The following is a 9,506-nucleotide window of genomic DNA, read 5'->3' on the forward strand; positions in this document are numbered from 1 at the left end:
GAACGTGGCCTGCGCAGACTTGAAATTAGTGGTGGCTGCCCCAGCCTGGACATCGATTAATAATAATAATTTAAAAAAAAATCCCCAGGTCTCCCAGCAAACCAGCCAGGCCTTCTCCAGCCCGCCTCCCCCTGGGCGTTAGCAGCCGCCCTGACCATCGGTCACTAGTCGACTCATAAAGGAGACACGTGGAAGCGACACCGGAATCGGCCTGAGCCCTGCGTCTCAGGGCAGCCTAAGAGCGACACCGTGGACTGCCGGCGCTTCGGGCAGACGGGCTCTGCGGGTAACGGGCCTGGAACGACGGGTTCGAGGCCATCGGCGAGCCAGTGCAGCTCTCCTCCTCCTCTGCAGTTTGGAGCAGCTACCGCAGTGAAGTCTGGCATTTACAGGAGGGAGCTACTTTACGGGGAGGCGGGGTGGGAGCATCCCTGTTTCAGCATCCCCGGGGTCATAGTCACTTTCAGCAGGAGACGGGCAGGGCGGGGAAGGCACCTGACTTGATTTTTAAATTGTTGTGTTGACCCCGGCTACTTGAGCCACAAGAGGGGCGAGGTCCCATCTTCTGTTGGACCAGCGGCTGGTGGGGAGCGAGCCAAGCGTCCGAGCCACACAGCTGTGCGGTGGGCCCAACGGCTTGACTTTCTTCCACCGTCGGAACTCGGGCCCAAACAAAATGTGACCGCTCTCACCTTGTCGCTTGGGTTTTAAAAAGGTGTCTGCGAGGAAGATGCATGTTTGCTGCTAGATCCTGGGCAAAATGAGTCGGGTTCTTCGATTATTCTGGGACTGGGGTGGAGTCATTGGTTGGTTTCTTTCTTCTAGGGCGGGTGGGGAGGGGAATTCAGGCCTGCTGCCGAACTGAGCCAGTTTAAAACAAGTGGATCCACCCCAGGAAGGTGATTGAAAACACTCCCTTCCTGAGCAGTCCCTCCAGGATATTACTGCTCACTAGGGGAGAAAAAACCCAAGTGAAGTGAGTGGTGAGGCAAGTCCACTCTGGCCTTTAGCCAGGAAGTCAAATGCCTGATTTCCAATCTAAGTGTCACCCCCATCCCCTTCCCAGGCTCGCTGCCGCTGGCCTCTTCCACTCTCCAGTCCTCACTCCTGTGTAAGTTTTTCCTGCAAAAGGACTTTGGGGTTCATCTTGGGGCCTGGGATAGAACCAGACTGGCAGAGATCCCTGCGTCATTTCCAATTGCAGGCAGGTCCCAAACCAAACTAGAACAATTAAAACTAGAAACTAAAAAATTAGAACTAGACAGTCCCAAACCAAACTAGAACAATTAAAATCAGGCGGTTAGCTCCTGGGTCGGTGACTTGGTGTTTCCCAGCAGTTAGTACAGGGCAGGACAGATGGGCGTTTGCCCCAGGGGTGTGCGGTGAATAATCCCAAACTTCTGTGAATCTATTGGCTCGGTCAGGGCCCTGAGCTCACTAAGGCCTTGTCTATGCTGGCGAAAACTGGTCCATCGACCACTGTTAGACTCTGCCCAGCCAGGATGGGCACAAAGCGGGTTCCAAAGCCCTCGACCTTTCCCTGCCTGGGCTGGGGGCTGGTTTTGGGGAATTGGCCAGGCCAGGCACACGGTTTGCATTAGAACCCAGCAGACTCCGAGCAGAACCTCAGATGGGACCTAATAGTTCAGGCAAAGAGCTCTGAGTTACTTTGTCAATAGCGCCAAGTAGCTTGGGAGAAACGTGCCTCTCTCCAACACCAAAGGGCCAGATTCTGATTCTACTCCAGCTTCCAGCCCGGGCAGTCGGGAGGACAGCCACTGACCTGGTACCACGGGGTAGAGTTTGGCCCCCAAAACTTTACCAGCCCTTCCTGGCCTCCGTCCAGCTGGGGTTGGGAATGGGCTGTCTTACCGGGCCAGAAATGAGATCAACATCCCCTATCGCAGAGGGAACCAGGACAGATCCACAGCACTGTTCAGATCCTGGTCCAGGGGAGAACACTGACAGGAGTGCAGTGGTGGGGAAAAGCCATATCGGCCACCCACTTTCCAACAACAGGCCATTTTCATAGTGTAGACCCAGGGCTGGATCCTCAGCTGGCGTAAACCAGCATCAGCCCACTGGCTTCAACTGAGTGATGCAGATTTACATCAGCTGAGGATTGTGCCCCACAGTCTTGGGGACTAATTTTCAGTGGTCTCAGGCACCCACTGGGGTGGTGGGTCTGAAAAGCAGACCTGCCTCCACCCCCACCTACGCTTGGCTTCCTCAGCACTGGGATTTGACTTGCCCGACCCACATCCGGGGCAAATGGGATCAGCTCCCTCGTATAAATAGCGCCAGACAGAAAGGAGAGTCCGAAGTGGCTGGTCGCTGTGAAACAAGTCACAAGTCCAGTTGCGAGGCGCCCAGCAAACAGGACCTGGGTGAGACAGACAGCTTTCAGAAAGAGCCATTAGCCAGAGTGCAGTGAGCTTGAGGAGCGGGATGCAGGCAAATGACCAAGCAATGGCCCCATCCAAAGACTCCCCTGCCCTCCTTCAGCAAACAAAGCCAAGAGCATGGATATAAAACCCAAATCTCCATCCTTCTCCCCCATTTCCCCCAACACTGTTCCAAGCTCAGCGCTGGGGGGAAAGGAGTAGAAAGAATCCAAGAGCAGCAACCTAGTTAACAAAGCTCCAAACCTCCTTCTGCCTGGCTTGATCCTGCACAGCCCAAATCCAAATAAAAGCGAAATCAACAAAAAGGGAAATCAGCTCCAATGAAAACACCTGTCAGAACAATTTCCCCTGACCCTCAGCTGGCGTAAATCAGCTTCGCTCCATTCAGTCCAGAGAGCCACAGGTGATTTATGCCAGCTAATGACCAGGATGTGGGGGGTGAGGTTTGTACACCTGGGAGGCATAAGAGGGTTGTTCTCCGCATCCGTTCTTGTGGCATCTGCTAGGCCCGTGCACCAGTTCAGCTCAACGCCACAGCCTGCCGTCATTGTCTGTCCTTGGATCCCAGGGTGGCATCCATCCTGGTGCAAAGGAGTCCGTACAAGGCCTCCGGGCCATTAGAGGTGTTAGCCTCTCTGCTCTGGGGTGAACAGCAGCTGCAATGGGGCACAAACTCTCCCCCCTGAGGAATGCAGGGGAAAGTACTGGGGCATCGTGAGGGATTGGGATTGGAATTGCCATGCATTTGGTGACATGCCAGGAGTGCGCGTTAGCTGCTGCCTCTCGTCCCACCAGGATCCTAGCTCGCCTCAAGTGTTAGCCCAGAAACAGGCAGTTTTTATGCAGCTGTAGTTTCTCTTTTCTTCTCTTTTGATTTCAAACAAGTTTTTTAAAAAAACAAAAACTACCCCCACATTCGTAACGGGCAGATTGTTACATTGCTGTGTGGTGGGGTTTAGTGGTTCTTATATACAAGAAGAAAAACCGGTTGCATTTTTATATTTTTAATATATCTCTTTTATTTTTTTTAACGCCCCCAAAAAGTGCATTTTTTTATTATTTTTTTTTCTCGTCTCCCACACTTTATAAAGAACTACCAAAGTTACAATCTATGGAATGTCTTTTCTGTGCTTTTCTTGCCTCGCTCATTACCCAGATACCACACAAAGTAGTTTACACATAAAACTGATGAAACTTGCGAGTACTTTATATATAGAATTTGTTTTTCTGTGTTTATATATAAAGACGCAGGAAATGTGGCCCTAGCCTTAATATTCTCTTTCTTCCTCCTGGTATCAAATCAGTTGATTTCTGGGGAGGTGATGGGAGAGTTTAAAATCTACCCACCTCAGATTAAAGATTAATCTCTGTGTGTGTATACATATATATATATATATATATTTTAGAAAACATAACTTCAATACAGCATCTCGTTACTTGTCCCAGGCAGTATAAATGCTACCCACACAGGTTCCCAACTAGGAAGCTAAATCTGCTACCTGCTCTTTAAAAAGTGTTCCTCTTTATTTAAATAAAACTTTCATAATAAATCAAAAATATAAATATATAGAGATTTTTTTAAATAGTCGAATCAGGCCTCCCGAATGCTCCTCACACCGGCATTTTGAGAATACAGACAGAGCTTTTGGTTTGCTAACCTGACGGATGGGCTCAAGACGGGGTCATTTCAAGCATCCCAAATGTTCGGGGATGATGTAGGGACTTACGACGGTTTGTCAATTTCAAGGGACTGTTATGGTTGCTCAGGCTGACCATTCCTGCTTCCAGATGGCACCCTGTGGCTGGACAACGGTGTAATCTTATCGGAAACAGCCAATCTCAATTTAAAAATACCACGGGACGGAGAATCCACCCATCCCTTGAGGAGCTGTCCCAATGGCTTAATACCTGCACTGCGCAGAAACCTCCATGCGCCCCCGCCACACCCCAAAGCCGAACTCTCCCTCCGGGTTTTCAACCTATCCCCCTCTTCCCTTGGAGCTGGGCTCCACAGGCTCTGAGGGTAGCTGTGGCTGGTGAGAGCTCTGGAGGGGAGGGGATAGAAGGGAGAAAATTCCCTTGCAGCATTGAACAGCAGATGCTAAAGGAAAAGGAGCCCTTTGCATGCAGAGATCGGCCCCCAAGAAATGAGGGAAATGGCTAGGAAAGCCCTCTCCCCATCCCCCAACAGCCTGGGCTCGCCTAGGAACAGCCACTAGCCTAGCTCCCATGTGCCACAGAACAACTTCCCACTGAGTCTAATGGGTCCCGTTAGTGCAAAGAAACCTCCTGCACCTCCAAGATGCTGCATCCCTCTTTCTTGTTTAAGGCCTGGGGGAAAGTAGAGTCTTTGCCCCTTACTCAGACCCCCGCTCTGGGGCAGGTGACTCGAGGTCTGGGTTGGAAGAGCGGGCAGCTTCCTTGGCTGCACCCACACCAGGGCAGACGGGACGTGTGATGCTCCCCCATGACAGCGATGGAAGGGGACAGCTGTGCCGCTCCCACTGCATGGTTTTGCTCTGTGCTGTGACTCCTTTCTCTCTCCGCCCCCGCCTCCCCCCAAATTCAGGACTGGGGGCAGCCCCCGCCCAGCCCAAGCTCTACCTGGGCGTGGCCGGTTTTCCGCCTCCGCAGGCAAAGCTGTCGACTCACACGTGGGTCCAGCGGAGGCTGGGGGAGGGTTTCAGCAAGAAGATGCAGCATCTTTAAAAGGAGCTCAGAGAAGGGGAAGGAGGGGCACAAAAATGGGGAAAGGGGGGCTAGAGTATGACAAACGGAGAGGAAAATACACCCCACGCTCACGTCAGGTGGCTTCCGCAGCACTAGGATCTTGGCCCACCCACCACCTGCTGGTTCATCACCCCCAGAAAGTTCCCCACATGGGCTGGGGCAGCAGCCAATCGAAGAACGAATCCCAGTCTGTGGGAAGGGATCAAAGGGGTCCTGTCAGAAATCCCCTTCCTGCCCCCCCAGAGAGAGCTCTGCAGTGAGGGTGGAGTATACTTTGGTATTGACTGAAGAAATCGCTGGAACTCACGGTTCTTGATCTCATCACCGTTAGGCCCGGACGCAAACAGGATCTTTTACAACACAGCTGGGCAGTTCTGCCCGTACCTCTCCCCGCCTTCCTTAACCCTTCGCCACGGTCACGGGTTTACATTCACTGGTTTCATGTGGGGAGGGCAGGGGGAGGAGAAGGGAAAAGAAGGGAGGAGATAACAACCTAAAACGACGACAATAGCATTCCCTCCGTGAGCCTGACAGCCTTGGGTGCAACCCAAATCCATGGTTTCCTAGAGCAGAGGTGCAAGCAGAGGTGGTTTCTCTGTATCCCACCATGGCTGGGAGACATGGGACAGTATGTGTGTCTCTGTAAGTTTCCTTCTAGACTGGGGGGGTGGGTAGCGGGTCAGGTGCATTGGACAATCTGTGCTTTCCTCCCACAACACTAGAGGGTGATGGGACCACACCGACATTTTGTCTTTAGTGTCAAAAACCCCAGGCCTGTTTCGGAGCCCACTTACACTGCTGACTTCGAAGGGTGTTCTTCCTGATTGGCACTCGTGTAGAAGCTATGATCCCATGGCTGGGCAATTAGGATCCTCAACTAGCCCCCAAAGCAGGAGAGCTCTCAAATGGCCCCCGTGAAACCCCCACTCCACAGATAAAGCCCCATCTAGGGTGGCTGGACAACCCAGGCATCCCCCCAGTCTAGGGGAACCCACTGTCTGAGACACGCATACCCACACACACAGTTATATCACAACTGAAATTACAGGGTTTGTTTTGTACCAAGAAATGAAGAGAGGCAATACTAAAAAGTCCGCGGTGTTGTCTGTTTGTTTCGTAGGAGTTATGGGTTGGGTTGGGTTTTTTTCCTGAAACGTCATAATTCAGCAGTATCTTTGGCAACACTTTATCACAACCTGAATTTCAAAAGAATAATAATAACCTTAACAACATTAAGAATCAATGCTTATATACAGTATATGATTGGGGAGGTTTTGCATGCACTAGTCTGTTCATCGTCGGTTGGTACATAGAGTAAGACAGGTCAAAAAGTTAAGGCAGAATGTACGTGGAGGCAACGCCTCCCTACACGGAGAAGGGAGAAGATTGGTTGGTTGGTTTTTAGTGCAAACTTATCAAGGCTTGTGCTAAAGTGTTGCCGGCACTCATGTATCAATCAAAGCTCACGCGGCGGCTCCCCGGATCTCTAATAAAGGTAAAAGCATCTCATATCACATATAAGGTGCGGTATCTCTGTTCAGAAGCCATCGCTGATCTGCCTCCAAACCCACCTCTGCCCAGGGGCCCCCAGGGGACAGGGAGAGGAGGTTCGCTCTGGAGAGAGGACACTGGCAGGGTGTGGGTCGGGGGGCGTGGAGGGCAGGTGTAGTGCCATCCTACATCATGTGGAAGCTGCCCTCTGTTCCTCCGGGGGTGGAAGGATACTCCCTGGCCTGTAGCAGAGATGGATCCCAACCCAAACCACAGACCAGAACGCCGGATCCCCACAGTTAACTGACTGACCAGGGAGTTTTCTGCTCCAGCTCCCCAGGGGATCTATCCCAAAGTGTGGGATTGTTCTGGTTTGGGTGGGGGCCCTGGGATTGGAACTGGGATCTGGGCTTTTAATTCAGGCCCCAGCTCTGCTGTGCAGATTTCACAGAGGAGGGGACAGGACTTTTGCCCTTAAGAACAGCCCCATCCCTGTTTGTTCATTCTCAGAGGCAGAGAGCACCTCCAAAGTGGCTCACCCTGGGATCTCCAAGATGGGGGCTCGGCAGGCTGGGACTGTCAAGGCCCCAGGGCTGCTCTCATTTCTCACAAGGAATCTAGGTGTCTGACTCGCTCTCTCCAACAAGAATCCTGAGACTTTTTTTTTTCCTGTCCATTTTGGAGGGGGGAGGGGGATTCCCCCCCCCTGAAATGGCAGAAGGAGGTTTGGAGAGAAACACAAGCTTTAAAAGGTGGTGGGGGCAGAGAAGGGGTAACACAAACGAGAAAAGAGATACCACAACTTTTGATTACAATAAAGAACCTCAAGTAACTGTCTATTTACAAGTCCACACTAGTTTTTGCATATGCAATAGGTAGCCAGTGCTAAGCAGAGGTTCATCCCTGGAAGAGGTGGCTTGCCACATCCAGCTAGTGCCCGGGTCATGGGACATTCCACTCCGCTCTCTTTGGGATGGGAAGGCGGGGGCCAAGATTAAGCTGTTTTACAGCACGGAGGAAGGACCCAGCATCTGCACTGTCACCAACACTACGGAGAAACTGGGATTGGATTTGGGGCATTTCAGAGTCACCCTTAGTTGGCTGCTGCATGGAGACATATGGTCCCTCCTTTGGCTTTTGGTACATTTCAGCTGACCGACAGCCTCCAACCCCTGCAGTTTAATAGATGGGACACCTGCTTCTGGCACTAAATGCAACTAACTACTGAGCCATCTTATTAAAATGTATCTCAACTGTCATGGGATCAGAAGAGTCAAAGGTGAAGAGACCTCCTAGGTCATCAATTCCATCCCCTTGAGGGCAGGGCACATTCTCCCAACAGTTTGTCTCCTAGGCCCTGATCTTACAGCGCCTCCGAGCCCAGCCTCGTGCTCTGCAAACAGGAACTAGAGCCTGAAAGCAAAGGCACCAGCCCAGAGGTTTCCGTGTCCCCTGGAGCGAGCCCACGTTCAGACACTAAGGCCGGGCCTAGGCCCTGGGGGAAACGCTGAGTCAGGACTGCCAGGTTTTGTACCCTTTTTATTCTCTTCACCCTTGGGGGGGGGGGGGGGGGAATTCCTTGTGCGAAATTTTGGGGGGCTTTTACGTTACTCCAGAAGCAGGGCGCTCCTGTGAGGCAAAGATCTGGCTACCAGCCTATCGGTTGGTAAAGAAAAGCAATGGGGGACATTATTTTTGATATTTGCTTTCTTTGTATTTAATTTGTAAGGTGGGTCCCCCCCCTCCACTCTGAGCATCTGATTCTGGAATAGTCACTGGGCTCATGGCAAGTGGGGAGGAGGAGGGTTTATGTGCATCATCAAGCCACAAAAGTCTCTATCCTGAATTAGACATCAACAAACTGACTTCAAACCTGAATCCCTGCTTCATGCTAGAAACACGTCTACTGCTGTCCAAACAGTGGAGTGGCAGGAGGCAGAGCTGGGAAATGCTAGATTAACTTCAAAGATCGAGTATGCTTTTGGCTTTGAGCTCTATACCCAGGAGACGTATCTCATCATCTACCCAAGCCTGGCTGAGTATCCCTCGGAGAAGAAATGAAACAAGGAAGAACACAGGGGCTGCCCCGTCCCATGGTCCTTTCCCCCTGATCAACTACATCACCCAGCAGTTGAGACACTTTCTTTCCTCCTTGCTACACAAGCTAAGATGCTCCTGGGGCGGGAGGGGCCTGGGGGAAGCTGGGAGAGACATCTGGGCTAGCACTGGCTATAAGACATTTAAGAAACAAACAAACAAACAAATAAAAAAAAAAAGGAAAATAGAAGGAAAAAAATACAAAAACAAAAACACCCATGATTCCTGCCTAATATTCAAGCTTCCGTTTTGTGAAGTGCAATCACTTCTGAGGGGTTTATTTTCAGGTCATGTCACAGAACCTAATTAGCATCCTTCCTCTCCTTGGATATCTTTTTGTTTTATTATTCCATGAAATAGACATTGGATTCTGCCTAGGTTGGGGTTTGTTTTGTTTTTTAATATATATATATATATACACTTTTTTTTTTCTTACAAAAATAAATTTAGGAATTTTTTTTTCATAATTTTTTTTCCATAGAAGTTGGTTTCAACTTGTAAACATGTTTCGCTTTTGCTTTTTAAATTAAGATAAAGTGATTTTGAAGTACCCGTTCCATCGCAAAGTGCTAAGACTTCTTGGTTGGTTTTTTTTTTATGTTTTTTTAATAATGGTTTTTTAAATTTTTATTGCTTTTTCTGCATTAAATAAACATCCATCTTTCTCTCCCCTACACCCCCCCCCGCCCTCCTCCCCCAGTTCACACACTCCCCTCTCACTCCCTCTCCAGTTTACATTCGGCCAAACCTGCTCTCACTTTAAAATTAAAATAAAATCTAAAA

Source organism: Lepidochelys kempii, chromosome 25 (genome assembly GCF_965140285.1).
Source record: "Lepidochelys kempii isolate rLepKem1 chromosome 25, rLepKem1.hap1, whole genome shotgun sequence".
In the NCBI taxonomy this organism is placed as follows: Eukaryota; Metazoa; Chordata; order Testudines; family Cheloniidae; genus Lepidochelys; species Lepidochelys kempii.